Source organism: Hyperolius riggenbachi, chromosome 6 (genome assembly GCF_040937935.1).
Source record: "Hyperolius riggenbachi isolate aHypRig1 chromosome 6, aHypRig1.pri, whole genome shotgun sequence".
Classification (NCBI taxonomy): Eukaryota; Metazoa; Chordata; class Amphibia; order Anura; family Hyperoliidae; genus Hyperolius; species Hyperolius riggenbachi.
Window position 1 is genome coordinate 94,332,525 of NC_090651.1, and position 27,716 is coordinate 94,360,240.

At 44.9% G+C, this 27,716-nt stretch overlaps 1 long non-coding RNA gene across 1 annotated transcript; it reads right to left on the reverse strand.

Annotated features, from left to right (window-relative positions):
* Nucleotides 1–3,210: 3,210 nt before the first annotated feature.
* Nucleotides 3,211–12,256, reverse strand: LOC137522491 (uncharacterized). Its single transcript, XR_011022309.1, has 3 exons — nucleotides 12,173–12,256; nucleotides 9,017–9,070; nucleotides 3,211–3,254 (listed from the first exon to the last, which is right to left on the reverse strand). It is a non-coding gene; the product is annotated as an uncharacterized lncRNA (long non-coding RNA).
* Nucleotides 12,257–27,716: the final 15,460 nt, after the last annotated feature.

Genomic DNA, 27,716 nt, shown 5'->3' on the forward strand with positions numbered 1-27,716 from the left:
TACAACACAGAACTGAAAATGAACGCTTCTCACAATGTTTACTACCATTTAACGCATATACACAGTACTGTCCTTGACTTGCACTAATATCTGAACTGTCTGTCCTTGTATCGTATTGTCTGTGTCTGTTAAGTAACTGCCCAATCAATTTCCTCGTAAGTGCAAACTCGCTTAGCCAAATAAAATTTGATTATAATTCTAAGCAGCACACACCATCTTTCATAAAGGGGTACGTACTGAAATCATGTAGAGTTGGGCCGAACGGTTCGCCTGCGAACGGTTCCATGCGAACTTCAGTGGTTCGCGTTCGCGTCCCGCAGGCGAACCTTTGCGGAAGTTCGGTTCGCCCCATAATGCACATGGAGGGTCAACTTTGACCCTCTACATCACAGTCAGCAGGCCCAGTGTAGCCAATTAGGCTACACTAGCCCCTGGAGCCCCACCCCCCCTTATATAAGGCAGGCAGCGGCGGCCATTACGGTCACTCGTGTGCAGCCTGCGTTAGTGAGAGTAGGGCGAGCTGCTGCAGACTGTCTCTCAGGGAAAGATTAGTTAGGCTTAACTTGTTCCTGTCTGGCTGCATACCTGTTCTGTGAACCCACCACTGCATACCTGTGCTGTGAACCCACCACTGCATACCTGTGCTGTGAACCCACCACTGCATACCTGTGCTGTGAACCCACCACTGCATACCTGTGCTGTGAACCCACCACTGCATACCTGTTCAGTGAACCCACCACTGCATACCTGTGCTGTGAACCCACCACTGCATACCTGTTCAGTGAACCTGCCACTGCATACCTGTTCTGTTCAGTGGACCCGCCACTGTATACCTGTTCATTGAACCCACCACTGCATACCTGTGCTGTGAACCCACCACTGCATACCTGTTCTGTGAACCCACCACTGCATACCTGTGCTGTGAACCCACCACTGCATACCTGTTCAGTGAACCTGCCACTGCATACCTGTTCTGTTCAGTGGACCCGCCACTGTATACCTGTTCATTGAACCCACCACTGCATACCTGTGCTGTGAACCCACCACTGCATACCTGTTCTGTGAACCCACCACTGCATACCTGTTGTGTTCAGTGAACCTGCCACTGCATACCTGTTCTGTGAACCCGCCACTGTATACCTGTTCTGTTTAGTGAACCCGCCACTGTATACCTGTTCTGTTTAGTGAACCCGCCACTGCATACCTGTTCTGTTCAGTGGACCCGCCACTGTATACCTGTTCAGTGAACCCGCCACTGCATACCTGTTCTGTTCAGTGGACCCGCCACTGTATACCTGTTCAGTGAACCCGCCACTGCATACCTGTTGTGTTCAGTGAACCTGCCACTGCATACCTGTTCTGTGAACCCGCCACTGTATACCTGTTCTGTTTAGTGAACCCGCCACTGCATACCTGTTCTGTTCAGTGGACCCGCCACTGTATACCTGTTCAGTGAACCCGCCACTGCATACCTGTTCTGTTCAGTGGACCCGCCACTGTATACCTGTTCAGTGAACCCGCCACTGCATACCTGTTGTGTTCAGTGAACCTGCCACTGCATACCTGTTCTGTGAACCCGCCACTGTATACCTGTTCTGTTTAGTGAACCCGCCACTGCATACCTGTTCTGTTCAGTGTTTGAAAAGCATGTTTGAAAGCACTTTAGGCCTGTCATTTAGCATTCAATGTGATTTCTGCCCTTAAAACGCTGCTTTGCGTCAAATCCAGATTTTTCCCCGGGACTTTTGGCATGTATCCCACTCCGCCATGCCCCCCTCCAGGTGTTAGACCCCTTGAAACATCTTTTCCATCACTTTTGTGGCCAGCATAATTATTTTTTTTTTTCAAAGTTCGCATCCCCATTGAAGTCTATTGCGGTTCGCGAACTTTAACGCGAACCGAACCTTCCGCGGAAGTTCGCGAACCAGGTTCACGAACCTAAAATCGGAGGTTCGGCCCAACTCTAAAATCATGTTGAGAAACACGTATATGTGCTAATATTCTTTTGTTGAGATACATTGTTACTCCGCTGAATATATGCTCACATTCATAGCATTTTTTTCTGTGTATAACATGACTTGGAACACAAATGGAAGCTTATTTAAAGAGAATCTGTACTCTAAAATTTTTACAGCAAAAAGCATACCATTCTATTCATTATGTTCTCCTGGGCCCCTCTGTGCTGTTTCTGCCACTCTCTGCTGCAAACCTGGCTTGTAATTGCCAGTTTTAGGCAGTGTTTACAAACAAACTAACCAGCTTGTGATAGGCTCACATAAGCAGAGTGTGTGAGTCATACAGAGCCTGCAGGGGGCCTGGAGGGTGTGTGTATAGCTTCTACCAATCACAAGCAGCCCTGCACATTCCACACATTCCAGCCTTAGCCCGACTGTGCCGACAGAAGGAAACAGATTAGACCATATAACAGAGATAACACAGCCACTGTGCAATAAGGAAAAGCTGCAGTAAGCCAGAGCACATTAGAACAGGCAAAGGAACTTATAGGATAGAAGAACTAAGGCTGAAAATGTTGTTACAGAGTCTCTTTAAGTGACTTTCTTGCGTTTTATATTTGCATCAGTTCGCCCTGTTTGGCCATGTTGTGCTGCTGCCCTCCAGTGGTCATTTTATAGTTAGCTACTCAGACTACATAGCAAAATTTGCTTGCAGACATTTAATTTAAAACTTTAGACATAAATATGGAGTTAGTATTCACTTTACTGCTATAACAGACTCTACACTTTGATAATCTGGATAAATAGTGGGGCTTGCTCTCATTCAGACTCACGACTGTGGTAATAATGGGACAACTACGTGGTGATAAAGTGCCAGTACCAGTAGATGACTACAGGGCTGGAAGTGAGCAGTCTCTGAACCATCAGTCGGAGACTGCTGACAGGGGATCCAGCGCTGGAACACAGGGACCATAGGAGGAACAGGAAGGCTATATAGGTGCCAGAGCCTTCCTCTCCTTAGGTAAGTATCTGTTTTTTTTTTTTTATTAACACTTCAGACTCCCTTTAACGCCGCAATAGATTTTCAGCGGCTCACCCTGCGCCCAACTGATTGGGCAGTGTAATAATACATACGCAGCTGAAGAGGCTTTTGCCATAACCAGCACTTATACAGACCACATGTGTAATTTCTTTTAAGTGTTAGTTTTATTCATTTCCTGGTGCAGTCCTTGTGATGGAAAACTTACGTTGTAATGGCTTCTTGTAGGTCTCTTGCAGTAGTTGAGCAGGTTCCTTTTACTACAAAATCAGGGAAAAAGTTGCAAAATGTACTTGTAAGAGCAGTTATATAATCACACCAATTAAACAAATAATGACCAAGGCCTTTGTCATGCAGCATTTGATTGCTCACATGCATTTTTTTTCTATTATATTACATATGTATTCTTTTTTTATTATACAGCAAAGTCCCCCGTCTCCGGCACCGGCGGGGATCACCTGATGCCCGATACATGTGCTGGCCGGTTGCAACCAACCAAGATAACACAAACCTCAACCCCTGAAATACGCTGCGGGCTCGGAGCAGCTTTCTGGCTTCGCCAGTGCATGGAAGCCGGAGTGTCTGCTGACTCGCATTGCGTCATGTGGCACTCCGGCTTCCGTACACTGATGCCGGAAGCCACTCAGAGCCCGCAGGGAGATTGAGGGAGGCTGCTACGCATTGATGAAGCCTCAGTTAGAATTTAAAATCCTGCCAGCACCCACAGGAAGCCCCCCAAGAGAGGTCTCCATTATCCCTCAGGCATGCCGGTTAGTTGAGACTTCCAGTTGCCTGAATTCCAGATAACGGGGATGTATTACATGTGGGCTGTGTCCTAGCGAAACTGCTGCCCAAGGGGACAGGTTGAACATAGAAGAACGGAATTATAAATGGAAAACGCCTGTTTCACATGTGAGGCTGAAGGTGGTGAATTCACTACCTGTTACTCCTCCCTCACACTGGCCAGGTGCTTGCTAGTGGTGAAGAGGCGCCCCACCCCTCCATCCCCATGGAATTTCATCTCAGCATGGCCGCAGCCATAATTTTGGGACAAAGTACTTACTAGAGATGCTGTTCCTGCTGCTTGTTGCCTCCAGTGTCCCTCCCATTCCCTGTTCTGCACAGTCCCTTTTTCATTTCTAAAAGTTCACTAGTCTATTAACCTTCCCGGCGGTAAGCCCGAGCTGAGCACGGGCTATGCCGCGCAGGAGGATTTCTCAGGCCCTGCTGGGCCGATTTGCATCATTTTTGTTTTGCTACACGCAGCGCTGAGGGGCGGATCGGGACTCCCTTTGACGTCACAACGTTGATGACGTCGGTGACGTCACCCCGCCCATTGCCATGGCAACGGGGGAAGCCCTAATGGAAATCCCGTTCAGAACGGGATTTCCGGATGGGCTTGATCACCGGAGGCGATCGAAGAGGGTAGGGAGATGCCGCTGCACAGCGGCTGTCATGTAGCTAGCGCTAGGCTAGCTACATGTTTGTTTGTTTTTAAATTTAAAAAATAGTGCTGCGCTGCCCCCTGGCGATTAACCGCCAGGAGGGTTATTAAGCAGCTCATTTGAACTGGGCATATGTGAGTTCCAAACTACACATGCGCAATCAAAGGAAGTGCTTGTACCCATCTTCTGTACTTTAGTCACGAGCACTTCCTCTCAGTAGGCATGCATGGTTCAGAACTCATGCATGCCCAGTAAGTATGCTGTCAGGAATGACCATGTGCATTCCTGCTAACCGGATTCAGCTGCCTGACTGTGAATTCTGATATTATATTTGGGCGGTAGGGGGACGGGAGGGACCCTGGAGGCAACCAGCAGCACTGACATTATCCGTAGTAAGTACTTTGTCCCAAAGGTATATATATATATTTTTCATCTAATTTTTAAGAAGTCTTAAGAACTCTAGGTCAAATTAGTGAGATTGCTTATGTTTTTCACTGTTCTCTGGATTTCTTTGCCCTGGCAGAATTGAACCCCATCTCCAGGTACAGGTCTAAACATGTCTTCTAATAGGTAGTAATTAAAGTGCTGAAAATGTACCAATTTTTGACACAAGAATTCTGCAGCTAACAATCCTGCCCAAAAACTTCGATCGCATTACCCAAAACAGCTGTTCTGAGGGAGCTGACCTGAGGAAGTTAGTGGCAGACTCTGTGGGCTGGACTTACTGTATGCTCAGATCGCAGCATTCTACTGTTCAGACTAGGAGTAAGGAGGCACTGCATCTCTGAAGACTGTTGCTTTCAGCAATTAAACACTGAAGTATAGATTGAGATCCAGCCCAAGTGATTTATTTGACATTAACTAATCATGCGGCTTCTAAACTGATAAAAACAGCCTTTGTTCTCAGTTATTTTGACTAGATTTCTAGAGATGTAACAATCATTTTGTTTTTTTGTCCAGAGGCAACATTCAGTAATTGGTTATCTTTCTGTCTTTGACTGTAGCAGGACCTAATAATATTAATAAAATTCAGCCAGTTAGTTTTAATCCCCACTCTCCTTTAAAGGACAACCGAGGTGACATGTGACTAGAGATGGCCCGAACGGTTCGCATGTGAACTTAGCTGGTTCGAGTTTGCGGTGAACCGCGAACTTTATGCGCGTTCGACCCGCCCTCCTATGCTACATCATTGGGCTAAACTTTGACCCTCTACATCACAGTCAGCAGACACATGGCAGCCAATCAGCCTGCACTCCCTCCTGGAGGCCCCCCCACCTTATAAAAGGCAGCAGCATCGGCTATGTTCTCACTCTGTGTGTGTGCTGCTGTACTAGTGAGAGAAGGGAGAGACATTGGAGAGAGAGGGAAAGCGATAGTTAGGAGGTCGGTTAGCTTGCCCCTTGCTGATATTTGTTGATGAAAAGCACCCCAAAACTGCTCTTTTAAGAGCTAATGTTCTTCTGATGTGTTGCGTGTGCCACTGACACTGCATATACAGCTCTGTCTGTCACAGCTGGCCCTTGCTTATTGCTGTACTGTGCCAGGCCCAGCACATTCAGTGCATACCATTCACTGCCTCTGTGTGACTGCACTTTGTATTATACAATATACTACCACCAGTCAGTGCATACCTTTCCCCTGCACCTGTGTGACTGCACAATTATATTATAGCAGCAGTCACTGAATACCTTTTCCCTGCACCTGTGTGACTGCACAATTGTATTATAGCAGCAATCAGTGCATACCTTTTCCCTGCACCTGTGTGACTGCACAATTGTATTATAGCAGCAGTCACTGCATACCTTTTCCCTGCACCTGTGTGACTGCACAATTGCATTATAGCAGCAGTCAGTGCATACCTTTTCACTGCACCTGTGTGACTGCACATGGTATACCAGCAGTCACTGCATACCTTTTCACTGCACCTGTGTGACTGCACAATTGTATTATAGTGGCAGTCAGTGCATACCTTTTCACTGCACCTGTGTAACTGCACATTGTATCATATCACCAGAAGTCAGGTCAAAAATACCTTTATCAAAATGAATGAGGCATGGATCACGGAGGGCTACTGCCTGCCCGAAGACTAGGTCAGTCCCCACACAGCATCTCTGCCTGCCGGCTGCTACAGCCTGCCCCAAGACTAAGTCAGTCCCCACACAGCATCTCTGCCTGCAGGCCGCTTGGCTGCCTTCTCCACCACCACCAACAGGGTCCAAGACTCCAGGACTCCAGGTGGATTCCTGAATTTTTATGGCCGCTGCTGCAAGCAACGGCTGCTACCAAACATAATAATAATTTTTCTGGTGCGTGTACATGCCTCATTTTTCTGACTGCACTGCGGCTGCAACAACAAAACAAAAGGTATGTACATGTGTCAGTTCCCCTTCATGATCGTTACTTTGCCACGGTGAAGGGGCTTGTGTATCACAATGAAGCAAATACCTATATGCATGTGTGTGGGGGGGGGGAGGAGGGGGGGGGGCACACCCAAGATAATAAGGTCGGCGCTTCATTGTGGACAGACCAAATTCGATCAGCTGGACAGTCACTGTTGTTCTGTCATTGAGCTACCTCAGCCCGACCATATGGGCTGGAAACCTGCCATCGCCTGCACTCTTGCCATGGTGCGCACCAGTCCAGCACGGCCGTCACTACACAAACAGCTGTTTGCGGTGCGTTACACAGTGAGTTTGGTCAGTGTGAAGCAGTACATTAATTACACTACCTGATTGATGTCTACACACGCAAGATGTTTGCAAGCACTTTAGGCCTCCAATTTAGCAATGCAATGTGATTTCTGCCTTTTAGGGATTATAACCCTGCTGTGTGTCAAATCCGTAATTTCCCCTGGGACTTCTGGCATGTATCCCACTCCGCCATGCCCCCCTCCAGGTGTTAGACCCCTTGAAACATCTTTTCCATCACTTTTCTGGCCAGAAACAGTGTTTGTAGTTTTGAAAGTTCGCCTGCCCATTGAAGTCTATTGTGGTTCAAAAAGTTTGCAGGATTGTGAACTTTTTCAGAAGTTCGAGTTCGGGGTTCGCGAACCAAAAATCGGAGGTTCGAGCCATCTCTACATGTGACATGATGAGATAGATACAATTGTTTTTCTCATGAATTTATTTTCACCTCGTATGTCCTTTAAGTGGACATGAACTCAGAATTTCCGCTCTGCTATAAAAGATAAGCAACATCACAATAACCTTTTAAGAATAACATTTCTTTGTTGCAGCTAACACAAATCCTGTATTAAATCTGCAGTGTTTCTACTTCCTACTTTCATGGAAGCAGACATATTGTTAACATCCTGTGCTTTCAAATTAGCTGCTCTGCCATGGCGGTCAGCTAACACAGCTGAGGTATCAAATTACAACCTGTGATAAGTTACAGATGAGGTGGAATTAGACAGGCTAAACTCTCTAAATACAAACAGGGTGCATTTCTCTCTGTTTTCCTTCTGTCCTATGCAAGAGTTCAGGTCCACTTTAACCCACCCTTAGCTGCTTGTTTTTGTCTTCCATCTCAGGGTTTTTTCCATCCTGTACATGCCCAATCCCAGTTGGTTGAGTTAATGGTGAAGGGAATCAAGGTCTGGTATGCCAAATTAATCCTGAGGGCTCAAACCCACTAGCAGCCTTTTGTAAGCGCTAGTGATTTGAAAAAACTGCTGCCAATGCAATGCTATGGGTGATTTTTATAAAATCACATTGCTCAAGTGGGATCCCACCCATAGCATTACATTAGCAAGAGCTTTTCAAATCACAAAGCGCTCAGAAAAGGGTTCCAAGTAGGTTCGAGGTCTCAGAGTGATTTTCATTCAGTGAAGATTTCCTTAAAGGGATACTTAAGTGTGAGATAAAAAATGACTTTTACTCACCTGGGGCTCCCCTCAGCCCCCTGCAGCTGAACGGTGCCCTCGCCGTGTCCCTCTGATGCGCCTGGTCTCGCCGGCGGCCACTTCCGGTTTGGCCGTCACTGGCCGACAGGCTGGGAATGCGGCTGATTATCCGCGTCCCTGGCCGCAATAGCATTATAGAGGGCGCTATTGTGGCCGGGGACGCGGATAATCAGCCGCGTTCCTAGCCTGTCGGCCGGTGACGGCCAAACCGGAAGTGGCCGCCGGCGAGACCAGGCGCATCGGAGGGACACGGCGAGGGCACCGTTCAGCTGCAGGGGGCTGAGGGGAGCCCCAGGTGAGTAAAAGTCATTTTTTCTCTCACACTTAAGTATCCCTTTAAACAAGATTGACATATTTTTTACTCATTTTAGCTATGTGGACGGCACAGTCTTCTGGGATTGGAAGTACCTGGGCATGCTTAGGCAGGAAAACTTCATCTTCTGACCAGGTAAGGCCAGTGACTGGCTGTTTGGCAGTGAATGCTCTTGATTGATGCATGGCTCACATTTTTGTCTTGGCTCACTGCTAAATTCACACATTTACAACTTACTGGGTGAGCTGCTAGTTACCGGTAACCTTTGTATAAAACCTAACTGTTCTTATTACAAGAAGAGACCTGTTTTACTTGGCTTTGCAAAACACTTTTATGTTCAGTAGCAACCATAAGCAAACATACCTGATTTGTTTGAGGAGATCTGTTCATTGGGATCAGCAGCCAATAGAAAAGACACTTGTAATGGCAAAATGAACACTTTATTAAAACAATATTTAATGACATTTTTTTTACATTATCTATTTTTTCTGTATTTATGTTCTGTGATCCATATACAAATTGAATTTAAAGGACAATGGGAGTGAGAAAAATATGGAGGCTGATATATTTATTTCCTTTTGAACAATACCAGTTGCCTGGCAGCCCTGCTGATCTATTTGGCTGCAGTAGTGTCTGAATAACACCAGAAACAAGCATGCAGCTAATCTTGTCAGATCTGACAATAATGTCAGAAACACCTGGGGCTTGATTCACTATGCGGTGCTAACCTACTTAGCACGTCTAAAGTCTTTAGGCGCGCTAACCAGGGTGTTAAGTAGGTTAGCACAGGTTTTCTCAATCAGATCGCGCGATAAGTACCGCGTGCAACGTTTTACGCGCGCAAAGTCCTATGCGCTCACTAAGACCCATAGGTTTTAATGGGCACTACGCGCGGAGCGCCCTGCGCTCTGTGCAGTGCGCGCGTAAAGTTTTACGCGCATAAAGTTTTGCGCGCGTAGACATGCTAAGGGGGTTTTCACAGGCGTGCTAACAGTTAGCACCGCTTTGTGAATCAAGCCCATAATCTGCTGCATGCTTGCTCCAGGTCTATGGCTAAAAGTATTAGGGGTAGAGGATCAGCAGGACTGCCAGGCAACTGGTATTGCTTAAAAGGAAATCAATATGGCAGCAGCCTCCATATCCCTGCAGCTTCAGTTGTCCTTTAAAAAGCATTGTGTGTTATATTTGTTTTAGTTTAAAAAATTTTATTAAGAAAATACTTACTTAAATTTACCATCAGTAATTAGAAAATAGCCCCCTCATGGGGGGAACAATATTAAGAATATATTACACTTTGGTCTCTGAAGAAGCGGGAATCACGCAAAATGGCTGTAAGGCTGGTGTCTTTGTACCCATACGTTATGGTATGCCTTGTATGCTAATTCCACAATAAACCCTTAATTGCATGAATTGATGCCTCGCCTGCTATCTGCTCTTTGCATCGATTGATATGTCTGGCAGTGCACATCCTGGGGAGTAGACGGCAAGTGTAACTGTCGGGTATTGTATCTGGTGCCGACCTCATCTCTACGCATTAATAGAACAAAACAGCACCAGATGATTAGTAGTGCATAAAATGGCACCAAGTATTTAGGTAGCTCCAATTGTAATAATTAACATCAGTCAATATATTGCTATTTTTAGATTCCCTGAGATAACATGAACTACCTAGGTCAGTAAATGTTGGACTAATCCCTGAATATCCAACCATGCACAAATTAGTTCTACCCTTGGTATTCACCAATTAGTATAACAAGTCAAATGTTCGGAATCATTTACCACATCCCTTCCAGAGTTCTTGTGTGCAGTACAGTAAGCCGGGCACTTCCTTATTTTTCAATAGTTTTACTGATGCAGACCGCCAGCAAACGTTTCGGGATGTGCAAGTCCCTTCTTCAGGACAACCCAGTCTGTCAGTTGCTGCAGCCAGATGGAGCACACCTTGATTCGGCGAGTGCAGGGGCAACTGCTGTGGTGGGTGTCTTATGTTCTGATAAACCTATTTGCCCTGAAGAAGGGACCTTTACATCCCTGACTGTCTGCATCAGTAAAACCGTTGTAAAAGAAGAAATAGCCAACCTTGTTTTATTGCATATATGAATATTATGTAGGTAGAAAAAAACAGTCTTGCAAAAGTAATATCTTTTAATATACAGTACATGAATATTCAAACAGTTTATGAAAAAGGACCATACTTTAAGGAAACACTCATGGGCATCATTTAGACTACTTTCACAGTGGGACGTTGCGTTTGATGCAACGTTAAAGTCGCACAATGTGCCCCTAACGCAGCGCATGTAGGTTATGAAATTGGACGTTATTTTGCACTGTGTTACGTGTCTCTTGGTGCACCGTTTTCGTTGCATACTGATGGAACGAAAACGGCGCATGCGTTACATTTAAAAAAACAAAAAAACATTACTGAGCAGGTTCAACACACATAATGCAGCATATGTATTGCTAAAAGCACAGCGTGCAGCACTTTCTAAATATTGCTACACGACGTTATACACAATGCAACGTGTGCACTGTGAATGTCGCACAGACTTTGTATTGCTGTGTGTTAGTCTGCGTTATAATTTTTTATAACGTGCAACTTTAACGTCCCACTGTGAAAGAGGCCTAAGTCTACCAAGAGTGTTTTATGCAATCAGTATTGCAGTTAGTTTGGTTAGAACCATGGAGCAGAAAGAAGCAGTTGGTTTAATGTTATATTTCAGTTAAAACGTGTATAGTGGAACCGGATCCATAGGAAAACATGGACATTACTTTGAACATCAGTTGTCCTTTCAGTTATAATTGAGAGAAATGAATATAGTGTAAACAGACCCTAATATTGGAACTGATAACATTCATCTATAGCATGGAAGTCACAGTTCAGAGCAGACTTTATTTGTGTGAAAGTCTTGGTGAGTTTAATTCACAAGAATTGCTAGACTGGAGGCTGTAGTATGAATATCACCTGTAATTAGGGATGATCAATAAGATGCACACTTTTCCGAAATTATGCAATTTTTTATGCAAATGTATGCAGTTTGAAAACGGACCAATCAATTTAAACCCAGGTTTAAATTGATTGGTCCATTTTCAAGCTGCATATATTTGCATAAAACATTTGCATAATTTCGGAAAAATGTGCATCTCATTTAACTCGGAAAAAGTTGCATATCTGTGATCATCCCTACTTGTAATACTTTGCTGTATCAATTCACTTACGTGATCAAGCAGAATTGTCCCTGAACTGTCAGGACGTTTCCAAAATAAAAAGATTAGCAAAAAGGTTAGCAATCCATACAGCAGCTAGCAACAGCTAACATGTTTCAGATATTATTATTCATAGCAGTGCGAATCCATTTCGTACACATAGGAATAAGCATGTTCCCTGGAGAAGAATCATATCACACGACTGATGCAGTTAGTTAAATTATACTGATCTGTTGATTTACAGCATCAAGCACAGCCAATACTTAAACTTAAGCTTCTACAAAAAAAGTATGTTATATTCAATAAAATAATTACCTTCACTCAGGAATGTGAGTGCAGTCAGCAACAAGATCATCAGGGTCCTCATGACTTGACTTGTCTGCCTCACTTTACATGTAGAACTGGAAACGTGTAAGTCACAGAGTAAGACTTTCTATTGAGTTCCAGTAAACTGACACTCCTTCAGATGAGTTGAGCAATAATACACATATCGCAATCACAGGAACGCCTGTCATTTCAGCCTTTTTAATTAAGGATTAGCAGTGGAACAAATAATGACTAAAACACCTTAGCTTTTGTCCATGCCATTTGTCATTCTAGTTCCCATTCATTAATCTAAGTCCCCGTGTGAATGATCACCAACATCAATGAGATGCCTATGTCATTATATTTTCCGGAGTAACACGTGATCGCATTACTACCGGTTTAGCGTACTTATAGTGCGCTAATAGAAAATAATGCGTGAGGACATCTTGTGGCCAAAAAGTAAAATTGTACCTACACTCATTTTTTTTTTAAATAAAAAGACCCACTATTACATTTAAAATTAAACCCTTTCCTCCCACCCTCTCCCATAGTTACCTAAATAAATAATATGCATATTAAAAAAAAGACAAATAAAAAAAATACATAAATAGTTACGTTAGGGACCGAACTGTTTTTTTTAATATGTATGTCAAAAGGGTATATTTATGTTATTTATGAATTTATGGGCAAAATTGAAAAAATGCAACTTTATTTCCAGATAAAATATTGGCGCCATACATAGTACTAGGGAAATATTTTAAATATTATAAAAACTGGGACAAATGGGCAAATAAAATGTGTGGGTTTAAATTAGGGTTGCATGTATTATTTTAAAACTACAATGGTCAAAAACTGAGAAACCCTCAAGGGTTTTTGCCCTAACGGACCAGAGCAATTTTCACCTGACAGTGCTCCTCCCTTTCTTTCACCAATAACTTTATCACTACTTGTCACAGCAAAATGATCTATACCTTGTTTTTTTTCCACCAATTAGGCTTTCTTTGGGTGGTAAATTATGCTAAGAATTATTTTATCCTAAATGTATTTTAGCAGGAGTAATAAGGAAAAAATAAGGAAAAATGGAATTTTTTTTTTATTATTTCTCAGTTCTCGGCCATTATAGTTTTAAAATAAAACATGTTACTCTGAATCAAACCCACATATTTTACTTGCCCATTTGTCCAGGTTATTACGTTTAAATTATGACCCTAATACAATGTATGGCGACAATATTTTATTTGGAAATTAAGGTGCATTTTTTTCAGTTTTGCATCCGTCACTAATTACAACCCCATATATGCAAATATAACAGTAATATAGCCTCTCATGCCATACATAGTAGAAAACAGAGTCCCTAAGATAACAATTTTATGTATTTTTTTTAAATGCTGTCATTTTTTTAATAAGTGTTTTTATTTTGGTAACTATGGGGGTGTGGGGTGGATTAAGGGAGGGGGAAGGCAGTATTAATTTATTTTTTTATTTATTAATTTATTTTGATTTAATTTAATAAATATCAAATGTAGTGTGAAATGTGTTTTTTTTTTTGCATGTATTTTTATTTGGACCACTAGATGTCCTCTGTGAGACAGAGAGGGTGTTGTAAGAGCAAATCTCATTGGCTTCTTGTTGAAGCCATGATTTTTGCTTACCGGCGCTCTGATTGGTTCACAGAAGGATTCTTCCCTTTCCCCAATCACGGCCCTGCGGGTCCCGGCAGTGACTGCGGTGGTAAGCGTATGCAATCGTGAATGGTAGCGGAGGCGAAATGGGACATTTTAAAACGTCCATTGGTCTATAAACAGCAGGCAGTGGTTAAGGGGGAGATGAAACTGTACTTTAAAAACTCTTGTACCTATTATTAGGTTCAAAAGTATCAGTTTAAAGCAGATCCGAGATGAAGAACTAACTATAACAAGTAATTTGTCTATATATCTTATCTAAAGTTTAGATAGTTTACACAGCATATCTAGCTGCAAACAGCTTCAAAAGTTTATGATTATTTATTCTTGTGATACAATGAGGGCAGCCATGCTTTGTTTGTCACATTGTCACAGGCTTAGGCCTGGAGATGTTATCAGCTTGCCTGTGTGGAAATTCAGTCCCCTCTCCTCCTCCCTCCTCCCCTCTGCCTCTGAAATCAACGGCTAGTAACCTCCTCCTCCTCCTGCCCAGACTGAGCTCCCATAAGCCCTTGCCAAGGCACAGTGAAAAGCTGTGGGCGAGGCTTGTTTAGTTTATAGAGAATTAGAGTATTAAAACAAAACAAAAAAAGTGTTTGGCTTGAGGAATGCCCTATAAACTATATGAAAGGAACACAATTATGCAATGAGTAAAAGTTTATCTCGGATCCACTTTCACATACGTTACATCCGGAAAGTATTCACAGCGCATCACTTTTTTCACATTTTGTTAAGTTACAGCCTTACTCCAAAATGGGTTGTACTAATAACCTGACAAAATTAGGTGCTTGATTATTTTGAATGGTTGACTGAGGAGAAAGAGGATTTCTGTCACAATCACTTTGCTGGTTTTTCTAGCCTATAACTGTTAATTAGAGACATGCATGCATGACCATGTAAATGAGGGAATTTTGTCTCACATGAAGTAAAGAATCTGGTCAGAATCTAGAAATGACCTTGTATTGCCTGTCCAATAAAGTGATTATCTGGCCCCATTTACAAAAAACAAAAAATTGAAGCTCTGATTAATTTTTTTGAGAATGGCAGGTAGCGTCATACCATGCAAACCTGTATTAATTATTTTCCGTCTCTGATTAGTCAGGGAATATGCAAATATGGGAAGGCCTCTTTTTTGTTATCTGCCTGGCAGAAAATTGTGTCACATTGTTCTGCGTCTCATTCCCTGCCTGTAAAAGATCAAACTAGTTTTGATTCAATGTTTAATTCTTATCAAATAATTTATTTGATTGTTTAATGAAGAATAGAAAGGGATTTTTGAGTTTTACCCTAAGAAAAGTACAGAGTATGTGACTACATGCATTCTCTGACTGAACATGAACTCTACAAGCATGAATCAGCCTCTTTTCTAATTGGCACCTGGCAAGAAATCCTGTCTTCAGGTGCCCATTTTCTTCTTTCTGTTAACCTTCTGTAATGAACAGCGGAGATGCCGCCGCGTGGGGTAGTGACAGGGCGGCTATCTCTGCATTCAGACCGGCGGTTTCCGCGTAGCGACACGCGTCTGGCTTGGCTGGACCTTCTAGTTCACACAGATGGAGAGCTACGCGTGCGCGCGCCAGGCGGCAGGATATTTATATCAGCAGAAGGGGAATCAGCTGATCAGGCTGATCAGCTGATCCCAGCTGGACTCTGGATTGGCTGAGTGGCTCGGGGGGAGCTGCACAGCACTGCAAGTATATATAGATCTTGCTTGTCAGTTGATGGTTGTCTGCTGTTGCGAACACTTACGTGTGAGCACTCAGACCTCAGTCAGATCCTACAGTGTGTTAGAACCAGGTGGACCTGGGAATTCACACTTAGCCAGATTACGCTATTGTTATATACTGTGTTATACTTTAGACCAGTTCCAGGGTGTTGTGACCATGGACCTCACACCCAAGCTTAGGATTACTGTGTCATTACTGTGTGATACTTTAGACCAGTTCCAGGGTGTTGTGACCAAGAACCTCACACCCAATCTTAGGATTACTGTGTCATTGCTGTGTTATACTTTAGACCAGTTCCAGGGTGTTGTGACCACGGACCTCACACCCAAGCTTAGGATTACTGTGTCATTACTGTGTTATACTTTAGACCAGTTCCAGGGTGTTGTGACCAAGGACCTCACACCCAAGCATAGGATACTGTGTTATTCTTTAGACTAGGTCCTGGGTGTCGAGACCAAGGTCCTCACACCCCAGACTAGGATTGTGATTTATATCTGTTATTACCATTTGCTCGGGTGTCGCCGACCTGGCCTGCCTGACCCTTCTGGCTGTCACTCATCCCTGGAGTGTTCAGTCTGTCTGTACTACCCATGACAACATTCCACCAAGTGTCAGTTAGCTGCAAGGACCTCTTGCTCATCAGAGAGTCCTTCCTACAGTACAGCCAGTGGCCTATCTCCCATTGGAGCCCCCTGGCTGCAGTACAGTCTGATTTCTAGTTACCAGGGAATCACTGGCTGCCAGATTATCTCTATCTCCTCTCTCAAGGAGATAGTCGCTGCACAGGCCAGGGCCACCTGCCCCTCAGGTGGTTCCTGGCCAAGCTGCCCGTATCTCCCGCCTCTCGGGAGATAGCCTACAGTTACACTTACTTCATTAGGTGTCCAGAGATTAGCCATACCTGTATTATTGGTGACTCTGCAGATCATCCAAAATCAAGTATACATCTGTATTGTTGATGATTCTGCAGATCATCAATAATCAGATTCTCTCTGTGTGCTGACACCAATCGTTACAGAACGGCAGACCGAAAACACTATGGACGCACTGTATAGTCATGTTGAAGTCCTGACCACCGCAGTAAACAATCTTTCCGGGGTAATTATGAACCAACAGACTCAGATCAACCAGCTATTTGGGGCTATTCAGGAACTTCAATTAGCTATAAATTCAGTGCGATCCCCTCCAGTCACAGACATTCGTATGGCCGTACCTGAAAAGTTTTCTGGCCATAAATCTGACTTTCAGAATTTCAGAGATCGGGTACTGTCTTATTTTGAGTTGAGGCCTACCTTGTCAGGAACTGAGTCCCAAATGGTAACATTTATAAAGACCCTGCTGTCGGGTGATTCCCAAACATGGGCATATAGCCTACATGCAGAGCATGAGGCGTTATCATCAGTTCAGGAATTTTTTAAGGCCATGGCCATTATATACGATGACCCGGATATTTCTTCCACTGCTGAAAAGAAGCTCAAGATGCTCAGGCAGGGTCGTAGATCGGTTGAGGTTTAAGCCGCTGAGTTTAGGAAGTGGGCTGTCTCGGCTAGATGGGGAGCAAATGCTTTATTAGACTGTTTTTTGGCAGGATTGTCGGATGCAATCCATGACGTGATGATAGGACACCCTGAACCCAAATCTGTAGACGAGGCAATTTCTTTGGCCGTGCAGATAGATCGCCGTTTGCACTACCAGAAACAGATTTGTGGTAGGATTGTTATAAGGTTTGTCTCATACGACTCTTCTCGACCTTCATCACCCTCAGATGAGCCGATGCAAATCGGATATTCAGGGCTGAGTCAAGTGAAAAAGAGTCACAGAAGGCCAAGAAAACGCGGTCTATATGGTGCTAAAAGGTCAGGAGAATGCTGCCGCCTAGTCAATACCATAGGCGAGTGGTCTTTATCTCTAAACAATAATCGTCTGCTCCTTCCCTGCTCTTATTCATGGGAGGGTCGGACTAGTTCCGCAGAAGCCTTTGTGGACTCCGGTTCTGCAGCGAATTTCAAAGATTATGATTTCGTAAAAAAATTGGGGATATCCTTGTTCCCACTAGACCGGCAGATTCTGGTCACTGCAGTGGATGACTCTCCGTTGCAGAATGGTCAACCTCTTTTCCAAACCCCCTTGTTGTCATGTTGTTTAGGGGCGTTGCATGAAGAGAAATTACAGCTCCTGGTCCTGCCAATGGTAAACTCTACTGTTGTTCTTGGTATGCCCTGGTTACAACTCCACTCTCCGCAGATTGACTGGGCTTCAGGACAGCTACTGAAATGGTCACCCCATTGTCATCGGCATTGTTTGGGGAGAGTTGCTGTTGGTACTACCAAGATACGGGTCGGAGGAGTGGCAGTGCAGTGTGCGGATTTTTCTTACGGGTTCTGTCCCTCACGGTCACCTCTTACACATATACCAGGTAGTAGAAATTCCAAAGCAGACGCTCTATATAGGGGTTTTGAGCCTAAGACCATTCTACTGCAGATAAAACAGGCAGATGAGAGACGGTCTGTAAAGTGGAAGTTTTCCCCAGGGGACATGGTATGGGTGTCCACTCGGCATTTGGCCTGGAAGCAACCATCACCCAAACTGGAACCTAGATTCGTAGGACCATTCCCAGTGATTAGAAAGATCAATAATGTCACTTATGCGATTGATCTCCCAGCCAGTATGAGAGGTGTGAGATCATTCCATGTGTCTCTGTTGAAGCCGGCAGTGCACGTGGATTCCTCTCCCCCTCCCCCCCCCCTTTGGTCTTTGATAACCAACCTGAATATGAGATCGAAAAGATTCTGGACTCTCGCTTAGTGCAAGGTTCTGTGCAGTATCTGGTCCTCTGGAAAGGTTATGGTGTAGAGGAAAGAGCTTGGGTGCCGGATTGTCGCTTGCGTGCGGAAGTATTAAAGAGAGAATTTCATGACTCACATCCTGGGAAGCCGGGTGGGAAGTGCCCGGAGTCCACTCCTCAGGGGGGGGAGGGGGGTACTGTAATGAACAGCGGAGATGCCGCCGCGTGGTCTAGTGACAGAGCAGCTATCTCTGCGTTCAGACCGGCGGTTTCCGCGCAGCGACACGCGTCTGGCTTGGCTGGACCTTCTAGTTCACACAGATGGAGAGCTACGCGTGCGCGCGCCAGGCGGCAGGATATTTATACCAGCAGAAGGGGAATCAGCTGATCAGGCCAATCAGCTGATCCCAGCTGGACTCTGGATTGGCTGAGTGGCTCGGGCGCAGCTGCACAGCACTGCAAGTAGTATATATAGATCTTGCTTGTCAGTTGCTGGTTGTCTGCCGTTGCGAATACTTACGTGTGAGCACTCAGACCTCAGTCAGATCCTACAGTGTGTTAGAACCAGGTGGACCTGGGAATTCACACTTAGCCAGATTACGCTATTGTTATATACTGTGTTATACTTTAGACCAGTTCCAGGGTGTTGTGACCATGGACCTCACACCCAAGCTTAGGATTACTGTGTCATTACTGTGCGATACTTTAGACCAGTTCCAGGGTGTTTTGACCAAGAACCTCACACCCAATCTTAGGATTACTGTGTCATTGCTGTGTTATACTTTAGACCAGTTCCAGGGTGTTGTGACCACGGACCTCACACCCAAGCTTAGGATTACTGTGTCATTGCTGTGTTATACTTTAAACCAGTTCCAGGGTGTTGTGACCAAGGACCTCACACCCAAGCTTAGGGTTACTGTGTCATTACTGTGTTATACTTTACACCAGTTCCAGGGTGTTGTGACCAAGGACCTCACACCCAAGCATAGGATACTGTGTTATTCTTTAGACTAGGTCCTGGGTGTCGAGACCAAGGTCCTCACACCCCAGACTAGGATTGTGATTTATATCTGTTATTACCATTTGCTCGGGTGTCGCCGACCTGGCCTGCCCGACCCTTCTGGCTGACACTCATCCCTGGAGTGTTCACTCTGTCTGTACTATCCGTGACACTATTCCACCAAGTGTCAGTTAGCTGCAAGGACCTCTTGCTCATCAGAGAGTCCTTCCTACAGTACAGCCAGTGGCCTCTCTCCCATTGGAGCCCCCTGGCTGCAGTACAGTTTGATTTCCAGTTACCAGGGAATCACTGGCTGCCAGATTATCTCTATCTCCTCTCTCAAGGAGATAGTCGCTGCACAGTCCAGGGCCACCTGCCCCTCAGGTGGTTCCTGGCCAAGCTGCCCGTATCTCCCGCCTCTCGGGAGATAGCCTACAGTTACACTTACTTCATTAGGTGTCCAGAGGTTAGCCATACTTGTATTATTGGTGATTCTGTAGATCATCCATAATCAAGTATACATCTGTATTGTTGATGATTCTGCAGATCATCAATAATCAGATTCTCTCTGTGTGCTGACACCAATCGTTACACCTTCTGTTTACTTTTAACCATGTCCAGTACTCATGACCCACAGCAGTAAAAATTGCTCCATTCGCCTCAGATTGGAAATCCGGCTATAAGTCATCCACAAGTACGCAGCCTGTATGTCTGTTACCCAGAGTAACCAACTTTGACTAGCCTGTCCCTGTGAACCGGAAGATTTCTGCTTCTATACATTCAGCAATCAGATCCACACCTTGATCCAAACACTAACCAAAACAGTGCAAAGGCCTTCAGCCGATATCTCTCTGGTGCAGCTTTTAACCAATTCCTCTCCGGTGCAGCCTCCAGCTGATTTCTATCCAAAGCAGCCTTAACCAACTCCTCTCCGGTGCAGCCTTCAGACAATTTCTCTCCGGCCCATTCTCCAACCAACTTCTCTCCGGTTTGCTGTATGCTGCCGAGCCTGAAGTCTTCCTGTCCACTGTCCTGCCTCCTTCTCTGCCAGATGGTCCTCAGCCTGTTGTTCTACTTGATGGTGCTCTGCCTGATGAGCTTCAGTCTTGGCCAGTCTTCTGACCTATTGTCTTCAGGGATCCAGCCTTTCTTTTCTGTTTCAATACAGCTGCCATAAACTTTTCTCCAGCACAGCCTTCACAGATGTATCTAGCCAAGCCGCCAAAGACTGCCCCTGCTATAGCCCAGATGCCAAAGACTTATCCTGCTCCTGCTCAGCCACCACACACTTTGTCTGCAGCTCTGCCTCTGCTAATTTTTCCATCACTCCCTCCCAGCCTCAGCAATTGTTACCCAACCTTGTTGAGTCTTCTGTGATCCAGATGTCTGCAGCTGTATTGGTTAATGCAGGGTTATTACTGTCTGGGATCCCTGTTTCTGTCAGGCTTGTCATTTGAATACTACACTCTGACCCAGATTTACTTGGTCTGCTTCAAACTTCTCCTTCAACTAGTGTTCCAGCAGCCACACCTACTGAGGAAGCCGGAATCATGCAGGCGAAACATGTAGAGGCCCATGTGGCTCTACATCTCCTTTGCTGGATCCTGTTTTGCCTCCTAATCCTGCTATATTATCTGCTGCTCCAAGCCTCTTTGGACTATCACACAAAGGAGGGACTGTCTGGCCAGGATTGCTATGTACTTGTTATCCCCAATGGCTTGTACTTCACCACTGGGAGTCAATACTGCTGGAGTTGGAATATCTGTTGGAGTTGGGGTGTGCTAACCCTGCACTACTTGATTGGTGCTGCGAAGGTGGATTCTGATTGTGGATGAGAAATCTGTGCACTGCACACTAATTTTTGCAATCCTTGCTTTACCCAGCTTGCTGCCATGTATCTGAATTGGCTTATGCAATACATTTTATGCAGTTGCAATTGCTTATTCTCAGCTTTCTGGCTAACATTTCTGGACTCACAATGATGTTATGAATCACACTGGCTGGGTTTCAGTCTATCTGCTGACTGGTGCAATCAGTTGTCAATCTTCATCTTTGAGGAACATTTAATACTACTGCACATGATCATGACTATTAATACTGCTGGAAGTTTTGCTCAGATTAATAAGGTGATCAATTGAGGGGTTTCTTCTTCAACATTCGGCCTTATTGTCCCCTCAATTAGAATTGTATGTGTGTGCCTCCCGTTCTGTATATCCTGGTCAGCGTGGTCGGCGCTGCCTGTGACCATGCTCGCTGGGAACCAGTACACTGTACGAGGATGTACCCGGAGTGTGCACATTCCACCGATGAGCGTGGTCACAGGCAGCCCAATAGGACATACTGTGCATGTGCAGTGCAGTATGTCCATGTCAAAGGGCGCCGACTGCGCTTACCAGGATATATAGAATGGGAGGCACAGCAGGCGATCCATAGAAGACACCGGGCCCCGGCAGGTGCGGTAAGCCTTTGCGCACCTCCACACACACACACAGGGCGTCATGACTAGATTGAGGCAGGGAACACACTTGACTGCTTTCGTGCGCGTTTTCTGCACAGAAAAACTGAGAACTCATGTTAATCAATGGGTTACGCGCAGAAAAAAAACTGACATTCTGCATCATGACTCTGCACATTTTGTCAGTTTTTTGTATCAATTACATCATCTGCTATGAAAAAACGCGCATAGAGACACGCTTGGTGTGCAGAAAAAGTATACAGAAAAACGCGCGTGGAAAACTGAAAGTCAAGTGTGTTCCCTGCCTTAAATTAGCGCTAAGGTATCCATTAAGGATATATGGTGGGCACTTGTGTAACAATAATGGAAGCAGCCCCTGCCCCCGTGGGGGGGGGGGGCGCTCATGGCCGTTTTGGGGGGGTAGGAGGGGTCGCAGCATGAGGGGAGAGCTTTGCACATCAGCGGGGAGGGGGGACAGCCCCCACCCCCTCACCTCAGGCTCTGCCCTCTGCGCTCCCCTCCTGCATCTATCTAAGGGGCAGCAGCGGCGGCAGCAGCTATATATACCTACATTCACCATGGAGGTCTCCGATCTGAAAGGGCTTCACATTACTTCCTGTTTTAACCTGAGGTGAGCGAGGGGGGACCTTCCCCCGTCCCCGCTGATATGCAAAGCACTCCCCTCATGCTGCAACCCCTCCTGCCCCCCCAAAACGCACATGAGCGGGCCCCAAATTCTTGCAGGGGGGCCCGGGGACTTCTAGTTACGCCCCTGATGGTGGGAGGTGGTTATTGGATGGGGAGCTTGTAAACTGAAGTCCAATCAAGGGTATAGTACTAGTTTTATCAGTGTCTCTCTCCATATGTAGAGAAAAAGAGACAAATATCAAATGTGTGAATGACAGAGAGAGCACGAGAATATCAAATGTGGGAATGATAGAGAGAGAGAATATCAAACGTGAAAATGAGAGAGAGAATATAAAACACGGGAATGATAGAGAGAGAAAAATACCATCTCACAGTGGCTCAGTACCTCGTCACGTGACACAAACACAGATCCTGACACATTAACCAGTACCATGTGAGCACTCACAGCCTGCAGATGGAGTGACATCGGCAGATAGGGAGAAGAGGAGTCAGAGGACAAGGCAGCTCCAAAGACTCACCGCCAACATCCCAGATTGAACCTCTGTGTAGATGAGAAGAGGAAAGTGTACACGGAGGGTAGATGCCTGTCACACAACAGAGAGAAACATGGTACCCCTTATGTACAGTCTCTGTGGAGAGGAAGCGCTGTTGCCATTTCAGGGGCCCACCACTCTCTGCTGGTGGCATGGGACACTCTTAAAGGGAGGGGCCATGCTGTTTCTTTTTTTGCTGGCTTTTCTTGCAGCTGAGCACATTCACCACCAAGATGGAAATCTTCTTGTGCTGCTCTAACATCCAACTGGCTACAACACAAAGTGAGCAGTGCTGTGCCATAAAACACTGAGAGGCAATAAGATGCGTTTATAGTTTACATTCCAAAATGCTATTAGTGACTAACATTTTTAAGTGATCCAAATGTAGATGGACTACTGATGTACAATTTTTGAAGACAGTGTTTCTCAACATTTTATTGGTATGTACTCAGCAGATATACACCTGGCCACAGATATACACCTGGCCGCCCACTTCGCTCCTCCAACAACCTCCTCTTAACCACCCCACGCATCTCGCACTTCCATGCACGACTGCAGGACTTCACTAGAGCTGCCCCCATCCTGTGGAACTCTCTTCCACTGCCCATCAGGCTCGCTTCCAACCTTCAACACCTTTAAAAAAGCACTCAAAACTCACTTCTTCAAGGAGGCCTACATCAACTCAACACTTCCCTAATCCTTTCTGCCAAGAACTTCTTGTTACACTCCCACCCTTTGTGTCACCAACCCCTCCCTCTAGATTGTAAGCCTTTGGCAGGGCCCTCTCCCCTTGTGTATCTTACTTGACTGTGTGCACTTTACCCAGAATTTGGAACTTGTATTTTTACCACTCCCATTCCAGTGTATGATCTGGCATTGTACTACTATCTGCATTGTGTTGTGTATCTTATTGCTTATTACCTGTATTGTTGTATCTATTGTCTATTACCTGTATTGTGCTGTCACCCCTGTAATCATTGTCTGTAATCCTATTTACTGTACAGCGCTGTGTAATATGTTGGTGCTATATAAATCCAATAAATAATAATAATAAAAACCTGTATTCACCAAGGGTACCCCCTACCACAGTAAACATCACAAGTACCCCTTGACAAATATATATTTAATCATAGTACATGATAATTGGTTCTAAACGATTATTCCCAAACATTTACTGTTACTTTTAATTAGCTAAAACACTAATTTTGTGATGTTTAAATACGATTTATCATTTTCTAAAACTCTAAATTTGTTATTCTTGGTTAAAATAACTCTATCAAACCATGTGTTCTAAATTGACAATGTACAATTAATGTCTAAGTAGCTGTGTAAACATTTTCCTACTTTTTATGTTAAATATCAGAGGCAAAAGCTGTAATTAATTGTGTGTAGATTTTAGATACGTTTGGAATGTCTCATTTGCAGAGGTATGAATCTCTGCCACCTGACATGCTGAGAACAGTGTAATATTGAAGCAGATTACCTGACAGGCTTTTGTTTTTATATATCAGGTTTCACGCACACAAGTACAGATGTTTATGTTGCACATAAGATACATTTCCTCTGCTCTCTGAGAGAAAGCGCTGCCTGTCTCTGACTGAGCTCTCTGCACACATAGAGTTGACCACCCTGGCGTTCAATTAATTGCGGCCATGCGGCCGCGGGTGGCTTTTAAAAAAAAATGTGTCTAAGTTGATGTAGCTAGCACTAGGCTAGCTACACTTTCTCCCCCAAGTCCCCCGGCACTGTCCCCCTCCCACTGCTCGCCGCCAGCGATATTTACCCGGCCGCGATCCCGCGATAGCCGAGACTTCCGCCATAGCTTCAGGCATTGCTATGGCGACGATCAGGCATGATGTCTGATGTCATCAACGTCATGCGCATGCGACCCCTGGAGGCTATGGAGAGGCTATGCCGGCATGGGCTTCGGGGGTATGTATACAACAGCGTGATCGGGGGGATCAGAGCGAACCGGCGGCAAAGTGCTAGCTACACCCCCTCCGAAAATTTGGTGGAAAAAGACCCTCCAGGGGCTGAGCAATCCACCGCGATGGTAATGGACGAGCTGAGCTCGTCATTACCGCCAAGGTGGTTAATGATGGACTGTGAAGAGAGACCCCCCCCCCCCCCCTTCATGGCTGAGTCTGCAGTCAGAATTTCAGCAGACTGCCTTCAGACAAGTGTGAAAGGGATTAGATAACAGTAAACAGGGAGATAAGGATTCAGATGTATACACCAACACTTAGCAGCACTTCCCAAACATTTCCTATCTCAGTTGAAAAAAACATGTCAATCGATAGGGTCCCTTTAAGTATATCAAGCCTGAGTACCCCCTGGAACCATTCAAAGTACACCCTGGGGTACGCGTACCACTGGTTGAGAACCTAGATGTTAAACCAAGAATAATTTGTTCTATTGAACACTGTTGAAGGTGAAGTTTTATAATGTAGTGTTCTATTTTATAGCTAATAATGTATGTCTTTTATTACCTGGACAACCTAGTGAAATGAATTTAAAGAGGTGATAACTTTAAATTATTAAAAAACCTGATACTCCAGGCAGGTATCAACACTACACAACAACTGGTCTCTGAAACAGAAATATTATCCTTCCAACAGATTAAAGAATCATACAACATCCCAAATACCGAATTTCACACATATTTACAACTACAACACTACTTAAAAGATCAATACCACAAGTCCCCACTATGGCCTAAGACATTGCTTAATCTATTTGAAAAAAGGTCTCTTATCAAAAAGAGGTATCTCAATATGTTATGATAACCTAACTTTAAATATCCAAACTGGCCTCCTCAAATATATTCCCAGTTGGTCCTCAATATTAAATGAGGACGTGAACATTGAACAGTGGCATAAAGCTACAGAACAGTTATCAAAGTACTCAAAATGCTCATCTCATGGAGAAACACTGCACAAAATCCTATTAACCTCCTTGCCGGTCTAAAAAATCCGGCAAGGAGGCAGCGCCGCACTTTTTTTTTTTTAAATCATGTAGCGAGCCCAGGGCTCGCTACATGATAGCCGCTAAGCGGCGGCATCCCCCCACCCACTCCGATCGCCTTCAGCGATCAGAGTATGCAGGGAATCCCGTTGAGAACGGGATTTCCTGCAGGGCTTCCCCGGTCGCCATGGCGACCGGGCGGGATGACGTCACCGACGTCATAGACGTCGTGACGTCAGAGGGAACCCCGATCCGCCCCTTAGCGCTGCCTGGCACTGATTGGCCAGGCTGCGCAGGGGTCTGGGGCGGGGGGGGGGGGGGGGGGCGGCTCGACGCGGCGGGCAGCGGCGAATCGGCGGCGAGCGGCGGCGATCACGTACTACACACAGCTAGCAAAGTGCTAGCTGCGTGTAGGGAAAAAAAATTATGCAAATCGGCCCAGCGGGGCCTGAGAAATCCTCCTGCGCAGGTTACCCCGAGCTGAGCTCGGGATAACCGGCAAGGAGGTTAAACTGGTATTACACCCCAGAAAATCTAAATTTTATCCAGGTGAAAAAGGGGAATGTTGGAGAAATTGTGGGGCATCTGGCTCTCTATTCCATATTCTTTGGCAATGCCCAATGATCCAACTTATCTGGGAACATATTTTCTTGTTACTCTCTAAACAAATAGGAGGAAACTTTCCCCCCTCACCCAAATTGGCAGTACTAAATATAGGCCTTCAACAAATTTCGCACTGTCATAGACTATCTACTACTCATTTTATATGTGCAACAAGATAGGCAATCATATCCAACTGGAAAGATAGTTCCCCTCCAATAATTGAACAAATAATTAATCAAGCGCACTTGAATTTAGATATGGAATACAGACTCAGAGATATAGCCAGATAACCAATACATTGCCCCCATTATTAAGATGGTCCTTCAGCACTCAAACTAATTTAATATTCTTGAGGTGTTACATTTTATCACTCCTTCAAATTACTTTCTCAGGAACACTGGTTCTAGTTATGATTTGTTCTCGTTTGTGTTTACAACCCAAACGTGTATATTTCAAGATTGTTTCTAACTACATATTGCAACATTACGACACACCCAATCTTGATTGTCTCTCCCCCCCCCCCCCCCGAAGCCAGCCTAATCCCCCCAGACAAACCAAAACAATAACAATCACAGTGGCCTGCCTGCCTGCGCACTAGAGGATTTCCACTTGGGGGCCAGTGGAAATAACCAAGCCTGATCGGGTCAGCTCTACTGTACAATAGAGCAGACACAATCGGGCTCAGCTATTTTCCTCAGGGCCTGAAGGGAAAGCCGCAACTGCGACAAGCGCCGACAAGTGGACTTTCGGGGGTCCCAGTGCTGAATCGCCTTTGCCGAGGAGGACGGGGGAAGCCTCTTTAGGATCCAGCGGCTTCCCCTCCTGAAGTAAGTGCCCCCTTAGGGGCAGTTTTTTTTCACTTCAGGTCTACTTTAAACAACTAATGCTACATATGTGCCCTTAAAAGTCCCAATAGACTCACAACTAGTTTACATTATAAGCCTTTAGAAATATTGGGCACATACATTTCTTTCTAAGAACTGTTTCTTTGTTTCGACTGCTAAAAAGTCTAGTTTATAAATCTATGTACGATCTATATTTTGAGCGTAATATCAATTGAAAATGCCATTTTTTCAATATATATTTTCATTAGTTTCAATATCGATATCAAATCTAATTAAGATAGATATTTGCACATCTAAAGATCTAAACTAGA